This window comes from Apium graveolens, chromosome 3 (genome assembly GCF_009905375.1).
Source record: "Apium graveolens cultivar Ventura chromosome 3, ASM990537v1, whole genome shotgun sequence".
Taxonomy (NCBI): domain Eukaryota; kingdom Viridiplantae; phylum Streptophyta; class Magnoliopsida; order Apiales; family Apiaceae; genus Apium; species Apium graveolens.
The window spans coordinates 246,580,901-246,591,422 of record NC_133649.1 but is presented as its reverse complement, the minus strand read 5'-3'; positions in this window follow the sequence as shown (position 1 = coordinate 246,591,422).

Here is a 10,522-nt window from a genome sequence, read left to right as displayed (position 1 = left end):
AGTAGTTGCGTATACCCTTAGTATAGGGGACCCAAAGGTGAACATTTTTCTAAACCGGGAGTCGATGTTCCCGAGTATAATATATATATATATATATATATATATATATATATATATATATTGATATAGTTTTCAAAACTATTAATCGAATAAGGTTTATTCGATAACTTTATTTTATTTAATGAATATTATTTTGAATATTCATTTGAGGACTTATGACTCCGCTTACTTTATTTAATGAATATTATTTTGAATATTCATTCGAGGACTTAAGACTCCGTTTATTTTATTTAATGAATATTATTTTGAATATTCATTTGAGGACTTATGACTCCGCTTATTTATTAAATAATATTCTTTATTTTATTAAAGAATAATGTTTCGATAATCAAACTTATTTTCGATTATTCAAATAAAGATCGTACTTTCGTATAAGTATATCTTTGGTTATTTATTATTCATTTCAAGTATAAGTTTTAAAACTTATACTTCAATTATTTTTATAAGGATTATCCTTATGGGAATATTATTTAAATAATAATATTCAGATATTTTCTAATATATCAGGACTGATTTATTTCATTAAATCAGCAATACTCCAAACATTCTTAAAAATGTTTTTGAGTCTTCAAAATGATTTTTAAAAGTTATGGCGGATCCCCAAACTCATTTTTATATTTAAGATCCTCATTTCGAAGGGGATTTAAATACTCGCTCAAAACCTGAGGGATTCGGCTTTGTGGTGTATTTTATATTCACAACGAGGTTGCTGTTTTGAGAAAACAATTTGATTACTTGTCCAACGTTCGGGAAGTAAGTCCATCTAATTGAGTCGGCATAAGCGACAGGCCGGGGTACGGTCTATGAAGGTGTAAGAGGCTGGGTGACAGTCCATCCACGCGTGAGTGGCCGGGTAACGGTCTAGCGCGAGGTCCTTATGCGGCCTGGGTGATGACCGGCGAGGAATTCATCCATCTATAGTAGAAAAGGCTACTTATTGGTATCTTTGCCTGATCAGCAAGATATCAGGTTTATGCCAAGGTTTTCTCCTTTCCAAATTCATTGGATATTACAACTCTGTTTATAATTTTCATAACAGAGGTATTCAAGGAGTTAATGAAATGTATATATATATAGGTGTATATATATATCGGGACTTAATGAAGTATCTCGTAACTTCATTATTTATAATAATATTTCAAGGATTGAATCTATTCAAATCTTATCTTGTAGTCTCATCTATGTGATGAACTTTTGGAAACGGATTATACATTGAACGGTGGTAGTTCAAGTAGTATTCGGAAAAGATATAAGTATATTGGAGTATCTCGTAACTTCACCTTTTCAACTTATATCTGGTTAATGATTATCTTAAACATGACAAAGATTTTCAGAAAAACGTTGAGACAAGGTTAGATATATGAGATCACCTTGCAACGATATTTTTATACAGTTATAAACTGGAACTCTGCATATATTATGCATGGCAGAGGATTTCAAAGATTTTGAAAAGTATATATACATATATACTAAATATTTTGTGACTTGGTCGCATTAAGAGGTCAAACTTGGTTCAATTCTTCTTGACCAAGACTTTCATGAGTGCTATGAGAATGCTCATATATTGTTAATCATTATACATATTATTTTGGTGGGCTTGTTGCTCACCCTTGCTTTCTTCTTTCATCACACAACAACAGATAGACAAGATGAACAGGACCAAGCTCCCAATTCGTGAGTGGATAGGAAACGTTCTGCAGTTTCCTGTAGGCGTTGATGCCATTGTGGCTAAGGTAGGAACTACCAATAGGCTAGGCTTTCAACTTTTGATGTACCAGACTCATGTATGTTATGAATTGTAATAATGGCAAAGAATATGTAAATTTATTCAGAAACCCTTTTGAGGTGTAATGACTTATAATTGTGGAATAAAATGACTTGTGTTATTTTTGGTATTCATCTCTGAGACTATAACTTGTGGTGTGTGTGTATATTGTGGGGTCACAGTATGCAGTAGTTGGTTGACTGTTAATATTAAGTATTGATAAGGGAAATGGAACTCGTGACAACCCGAATCCCCGACCCCGGATTTGGGGGTGTTACAAAGACAGATTTTAAGCACTTTTCTTATTTTGCCTTATTTCTAAGATATATTGAAGTTTATCAAAATTTAATCTTTATCTCATCATTTGCAAAATGCACCCACTCTCACTCCATATGAGTGATAAAAATTACTGGGGTGATTAAGTTGTTTCTAACTAATAGTTAAGTATTATTTGCATAAATTCTGAGGACAAGTTCTGATGAAAGTTCTGATGATTAAACTCTGAAGAAACCAGTCAGTATTTGTGTGAAGAATCACAGATACAGTCATTCACTTTTTGAGTAAAGAAGCCATGTTCTGATGACCGTTAAATTCTGATAATAGTCAAGTTCTGATGCATATCCTGATGGAAACTCTGATGCTTACGTGACATTATTTAATTACTTGGATTATTTTTAGTATTTACTGTAACAGTTATATTTTGTCAGAAAATAATTAAGTGAGATAAAAACAGTGATAATCATTTGGTTTATGGGTTGCGTGTTTATTTTGGTAACAATATGTGAGCAATAATTACTGAATGTTTAATGTGCCCACTCATTACTTTTTGACTGTTTCCATGCTGCCAGGTGTAAAAAGTTTGTTGTGCTTCACAAAATTAGCCGTTGTCACGTGGGGTGTATAAATAAGAGAGTTAAAATATTTTACAATCTTTTACCTACTATTTTTACTTTCTAATCTCTCTTATTCTCTCTCTCACTCTCTAATATTCTCTGAAGTTTTTTCTTACAGGCATTTTATCAAATACCAAACGTACACATAACTTTCACTTTATTTCTTACAGAAATGGCACCCAAGGACATCATCTTTAATGGAGCCAAGTTCGTCCCCAACAATTACATGGCTATTCTTAGCAAGGATGATGCTCCATCAGATCTTCATTTTATTCAAGACTTTCTAGCTCGAAGTGAGATTGGGTATGCTCTGACCCAACCACAATTACTCCCACGAACTCAAATACTGGAGTTTTGGAGGACTGGTGTTTACGATAATGGTGGTGAGGCTGGATCCCCAAGTATCAGTTTGACAATAGGGGAAGAAGAGCATCTGGTTACATTGTCAACAGTTCGACAGGCTTTGCACTTACCAGAAAATTGAGCTTTCAATGCTCAGATAGAGGAGCCACTTCTATAGGGTATGATGGCCAATCTTGGCTATGAGAAAGGTTTGTCCAAGCTGGGGCAACTGAAAAGGCCATACATTAGAAGGGAGTGGAGTTTCTTCTTTGATTGCATCACCAGAGCTTTTGCCAACAAATGCTCAAACTTTGATGCCATTCCCATTCTCAGTCAGCAAATAGGGTATGCACTTCTAAATCAAACTCACTTTGATTATGCTACCGCTATTCTTGGTTTTATTGGGGATAGAATGAATGAGGACCCAAATATTGTGTACTTTTCTAGATTTTGTCAATTAATTTACAGTTTTTGTTATCCTGATAAGCCTCAAACCTATAGTGAGACAATTCAACCCTTTAAGCTTGCTAAAAGGGCCTGCACAGAATTATTATCTACTGATAATAAGAAGACTATACTAAGACCCCTCCAAATTCCTCAATCAGTCAAACAGTTCTTAGTAAATTTTGATCCTCTCACATACAGTACCATATATCCTGATGTAGCACCAACACAACCTTAACCTACACAACCTACCAATACTCAACCAGCTCAATCCTCTCAACCACAACCACAGCCTACCATCATAACTTATTTCCAACCTGCACAATCTTCTCAACCACAACCATCTGCTACAACATCTAGACCCAAACCTTCAAAATCAAAATATGTTCCTAAATCTCCACCAAGGAGAAGAATGATGATTCTAAGGGATGAATCAGATGAAGAGGAGCAAGTCCAGGTTCATGCATCAGAATCTGTGGCAATAGAAGCTGAAAAAGAAATTTTTCAGAAGGAGGTAGCAGCTGAAAAGGTAACTCCTCAGAAGGAAACTGAAGCTGAGGGTTCTGATATTTTAAAGAGGAAAAGAACTTCAAGTTCTGATGCTGCTCAAGCTACTCTTCCACTATCCAGGAGATCAAAGAAAATGAGAGCAGGAAGGCATATGGCACAACCTCACTCTGAGGATGCTCAAGAAGCTGAGGAAGGGGATCAGGAAAATCTGATCTCATCAGGACCAATAGTGATTGAAGCCTTTCCACCTCCACCTCAATCTAAAAACATTGTTAATGACACAGTGACCACACCTCCTGTCTCTCCTATCAAAGAAAATGTTCTAGTTGAAGATTCAGGATTAAGTCCTGAAATTGACCTTCATAGGCTGATCATTCCATCTATCCTGTTTCTGGAAGCACCACAAGGACAAGTGACAACTCCACCTGTTTCTCCACTAAATGCTGAAGTTCCAACTACTCCAATTCTGGATGTGGAAACAGATGAAGTTGTACTAGAATCTCTAACAGCCACACACACACTTATGTTGTCAGAAGATGATGAGTTTCTTGCAAGTTCTGGAGAGTCAGCTCCAGTAAATACACCAACTCAAATTCTTGGAAAAGAGGTATTGCTTAAAAAGTTTGTTGAACAAGAAGCTCATGTTCCATGGGAAGAAACACACAGAGGAGTTGAATGGACCAAGAAGTGGAATGAATCTGATTTCATTCCAAACTCCAAAGTTCTATCAGATCATATTGTAAAAGCTGATGAGTTGATGAAAAATTCTGACTTTAAAGCTCAACTTAAAGTCACATCTCTCAGTACTAAAAGCCTTCAAGGTCAACACTCCATTACTCATGCCAAGGTCGATAAACTACAGGAAAATGCTGATAAGCTGGACCTGATGCTCAAGCTAGACAAGAACAGGTTTATCAGACCTATTCATGAGAAAGTAGAGGTAATTGAGAAGGTTCAAGAACAGCAACAGGCCCAACTGACTGAGGTCCTGCAGAATCAAGCCTCTCAACAAGCTCAACTGAATGAAATCCAATCTTCAATAGAACTTCTTCTATCTCTACTCGAACCAGATGATGCCAAAAAGGGGGAGAAGGTAGTGAAGTCCAAATGCTCTACTAGTCAAGTACTGAAGAAGAAGGATGATAAAGAAGATGACCAGGGAAACCCTAGCAAGGGTCAAGGTCAAGGGCAAAGCAGCAAAGTTTCTTCAAGTAAACTAATTTCTGATTCTAGCAAATCTTCTACACAGAAGAAGACAAGTTCTAAAGCTATAGATGCTCAAACTCTGAAAGCAAGTTTTGATGATCAAAGTCTTATATCAAGTTCTGATATTCTCATTCAAGAACGAAGTAAAGACTCTCAGAAGTTTTTGCAAACTCTAAAGCTTAAAGGAAGGGAGACTACTGTCTATTATAAAGATCCCAAGATTCAGACACTTGATGAAGAAATTGCTAGAAGAATATTTCTCAAGCATAATCCTGGAATGGATTTAGAGACTTTAAAGGAGGAAGAAGCTAGATTTGCATCTGAGAAGACAAATCTTAAGTCTAAAGCTTCTAATGCAAAGAAACCTCCAAGACCTAAGGTAAAAGGCATTGTGATCAAGGAAAGCTCTGAGGCTTCAAAGCCCAAGACAAGATCACAAGTTGTAATTGATCCCAAGGAAAAAGGGAAAGGAAAGATTGATGAACCAACAAAGACACAAAAGATGAAGATTCTTCAAATCCTGATGAAACCAGTGTGCAAAATGATTCAAGTTTTTGATGATACAACTGCTGAAGATGGAACTGTTGAAACTCTGAAAAAAAGGAAGATAACTGAAGAATCTAAGACAACCTCTGACATAGCTCAAGTTGTTCAGAGTGAAGAACAACAAGCTATAGAAGAAATATCAAATTCTGATCAAGTCATCAAGACATCAACCTCTAACAGTGCTCAAGTTGATTTGAATAATTTGACAGTTACTGATAAGAGAAAACTCCTATGGAAGAATGTTATTCCATCAGATCCTAAGAAAAGTCAACTGTTATTTGATTTCATGACTGTTGGATTGAAAGCTAGAGAAGCAAGAGACAGAGCTGGATTAGGTTCTGAAGAAGTCAAAATCAAGACAAGAGTTGAAGTACTTAATAAAGATCCATTTTTATTGACTGACAAACCTCTTGAAGAAGTTACACAGAAATACCTTGACAAGGTTATATCTGTTCAAGTGGTACTGGATGCTCATGATAAAAGTAATGTCAAAGAAAAGCTGATTTTGTTTCTTTAAGATGGAAGAACATACAGAATGTCAGAATCAGATGTGCTGAACAAATCTCTGAAAGAACTTCAATTCTTTTATTATCTTTTGGAGATAAAGTCTGAGATTACTAGGAGATGGTCAACTTTCATCATGAAGACCATAAGGGATAAAGCAAGAATTTCTGGATCAAGGGTTATAGAATTCATTCCAAATATAGTTGAAGATGATGGAAGTGAAATTCCAATGAAGAAGGATTCTGCTAAACTTGAGGTTATTCTGAAAGAGAAATGTCTGTGCTGTAACAACCCAAATCCGGGGTCAAGATTTGGTGTCACGAAACAATCTTTACATAAAATAAAAGAATATTCCATTAACCCCTTGAATCCGGATCGTTTATAAGTTATGGTATGAAACAAGAATCTAACCTTCTACAACTCACAACAACTACAATACAAATGTAAATACCTTTATGCTAACGTCATTGTCATATTTTTCTAACATCTTCGTCCTCTCACATCGAAGATTTCTCTAGCTTCCTCTGTTTAACAAAAGCTATTCACTTCTGTCCTTATCTGCTTCTGAAAGAAATGAGAATTTACAAAGCAAGAGTGAGCCAAAAATGCCCAGCAAGTATATAATTTGAGTTTCAAGCATTAATACCAAATGAAATTTTCTGGACAAAATCTTTAAACACTTTTAGACTATTCTATTTATTTGAGAGAGTTAAGCGAATAAATGTTGGTTGTTATCAGTCTTCAATTATAAATCCAAAATTGACAATCGATTCCTAAATTCATCTCCTGAATCAGGGTTTTGTCCGGTTTTGGAATCATAAAACTTTTTGAGAGAGAATGTCGTTAATGGCGATCAACAACAAATTAGACTGGATACTAGTTCACACCTATATCCTGGTAATCAGCCAGGATACAGTGCACATCTATACCTACCTATATAGATCCAGTCGGGTACCCAGTCTCTACGGCCCATCTTAAGGATACGGAAACATTCCAGTCCTTAGGATTAAGAACACTTAATCCTACACATCATTATCATCCAGCCTGTGAAGTATTTTGATGTCAAATCATTTTGAATCCAAAACATCCCAATTTAGGGTTCTCAAATAACCCAAAAGAATGGGTATTTGCTCAAGAGAGCAATCGAATTATAGGAACAATAATGAAATGAACATGCATAATAAGAGTAATTGCAACAAAATGTAAAAGATTTAACTATTCTGAACTTAGAATAGGAACGAAGAAATATTTGCAGTATTTTAAAAGAAAAATCAGGAATACTTGCCTCTATAAGCTTTAATCGTTATTTACTAGTTGACTTTGGTTCGACTTGAACGTTCGGCTTTATCATCAAACTACTATCCCATTTTGGATAAGATCCCAACACTCAGGCCCTTCGCTTGGAACTTCATTGATCTCGATGTCTAATCACTATATCATTCCTAGTCCGATGTCGATCCTCGGGTTTTCCGACTAGGACCAACAGGGTTAAAATACCCTAATTCAGATAATCGTCTCGCTTAACATAATACCACTATAACTTCTACCCATACGATTTCATAACCCGATTTATATTTATATGTATTACTGAAATACAAATAGTAATCATGGTCCACATCTTTGAAACTTGGTTCGGTATTTATTTTCGGAAAATACGTATACTCGTCATTTTGAAAAATAGGGCAATCGATTATTTATAAATTATTTTGTCTCAATCACACTTAATTTCATATAATATAATTATATATGGTTATTCGACATCTCCGATAATTGCGGGTTACACTCCCGTATTTTCGGAATCAATTTCCCGAAAATCGGGTAGCGTCTCCTTTGTTTATCGGCCTACCCGTCGAAATCAAATCGACATCAAAACACAACAACAATCGCAATACAATCCAGTCCACAATCCAATTCATCAATCCCAACCACCAATACGAATTCAATTTATTAATCATTATTCATTTTCGTTTTGTAATTAATATCATGAACTAATTTATTTAATTTATAAACATAGGACTCAGATTAAAATCATCACCGTCCACCGTCGACTCACCGAAGCTCATCGTCGACGGCGGTAAAATCTACGGGTTTCCGTAATACCGGGCATCCTACGTATATTTCACCGATATTTCAAAATAATCCCCGCATAAAATATTTTATTTTTCACGAATCGATTCAATTTAATTTCCGCAGGAACAATAAAAATTAAAATAATTAATATCAAAATCAAGTTGAGGCAACAGGTAATAGAGAAAAAGACACACACGCACAACACAACCGTACACGCCACCATACCTCTCGGAAATTTCCGAGAGGCGGCAACGTCAGGAACAACAAAAATAAGGCTGACACCATACATACACGCATGTATATATATATCAATAATAAGCAGTCATCACAGAATCGAAGAAACCAATCAGAAAACAGGGACATAGCCGGAGGAGAAAGAATCCGGTGAACTTACCAATTCCGGCGGAACAGAGGGGAGAAGTGGGAGGAAAGCAGAGGGAGTTTGTGAGAGAGATGTAGAGAAGAAAGAAAAAAAATGAGAGAGAGAGAGAGATTAGAGAGATCGAGGAAGAGAGATTGACAACAGAGAGATGAAAGGCGGTGAGGGAGAGATAATGAGGCTGTATTTCTATGTTATTTATTGATTTATTCATTTATTTATTTTCATTATTATCTCGATTCGTATTGCAACCATCGATTTCAACAAATGATTTATGAGTAACAATAACCCAAGAATTTACCCGAACATCTGTAAATTTTTTTGAAATAATTAAAACTTGATAGGGAATAAATAAATCCTGATTAAATAATTAATATTGCATTAATTACACATGATTTGGGCTGCAAGGCCCAATAAGAAGATGTATGACATTCAGACCAAAAAGGTCAACACATTGATCAGGCCTGATGGACCAGATCAGGCCTGATGGAACAAAGAAGGCCTAAAACCCTGAATATTAATTAATTTCATAATTAATTAATAAGGGAGAAAAACAGCTATTAAGATAAGTCCTGATGGAAATATAAATCCTTTTAGATTAGCCTCTGAGGAACCTCATGGGATAAGGGATCAGCTTCCTACTTCCTAGGACTCCAAAGTGCATTCTAATTCAGAGACATGACCACCAATCTCCTACACCAAGTCCAATTCAAGGACTCCCAACATCTATATAAGGGGCCTCACCCCACAGATCAGAACTACATTTTTTGACTTGATCCTTGGAAATCAGCAAGGTACGTAGGCATCTTGTTAAGGCAGATCGAGTCACGAGACACAAGAGTAGTCAAATCGAGCCTCGAAGCTCACGTTCCTTAGTAATAAATATAACAATTATATATCTTAGTTTTTAATCCATAACATTTGGTGCCGTCTGTAGGAAAAGCACAACAATAACCATGGCGAGAACACGGAGAACAATTAGAGCTCTTGAGGAAGGAACACCATTGGGGACAACCCAAGTGATTTCGTCAACGGTGGAGATACCTCCTCATTCAACTTATGTAGCCACCCAAGGAGAAGCCCAGATAGGGGCAACTCAACGTCAGCCACAAGGGATGATTCCCTCGGCTATCCAAGGTACAAATCCCCAAGTTCAAAAACTACACGCACCTGTGAATTCTCGACCTATAGGGTACGAATATTCAACTGTTGTGACTACTAACCCCCCCTTATGGGATGCCCCTTTACCCCGAGGTTGGAGGAAGTGGACATACTGGACGAAGTGAAGCACGAGGGCGATCGCCCCCATACATACGAGGTCGGCTCCTATCCCTGAGGATCAGGAATTTTCTGATCCTTACACTGAGAGAGACTCTGAATCTTCGAATGATGAAATAGCCCCAAGAAGGAGACGTGTTGGCAAAGAGCCGATGGCTGATGGTAGCCAACATCCTCAAAGCACCCAAGGGACGAATCCCCAAGAAGTGCAGGAAAGGATCAGGGCTCACGAGGCTGAGATTCAAAGGCTGAGGCGCGACTTGGAGGCGCACCAGACCACCAGACCCCCAGTACCTCCTAGGGGGAGAAATCCTCCTCCTGTTATAGACCTGGATGGTCCAGTACAGAGAAGGGCTGTTGTCCCAAGGGCTGATCAAAGCAATCTTCTTCCCCTTGGAGATCCTGATGATCCTACTCCGCCCTTCACTGAAGAAATAATGAATGCCCATATCTCAAGGAAGTTCAAGATGCTGACTATCAAAGCTTATGGTGGCATGGGAGATCCTGCTAATCATGTTAGGACAT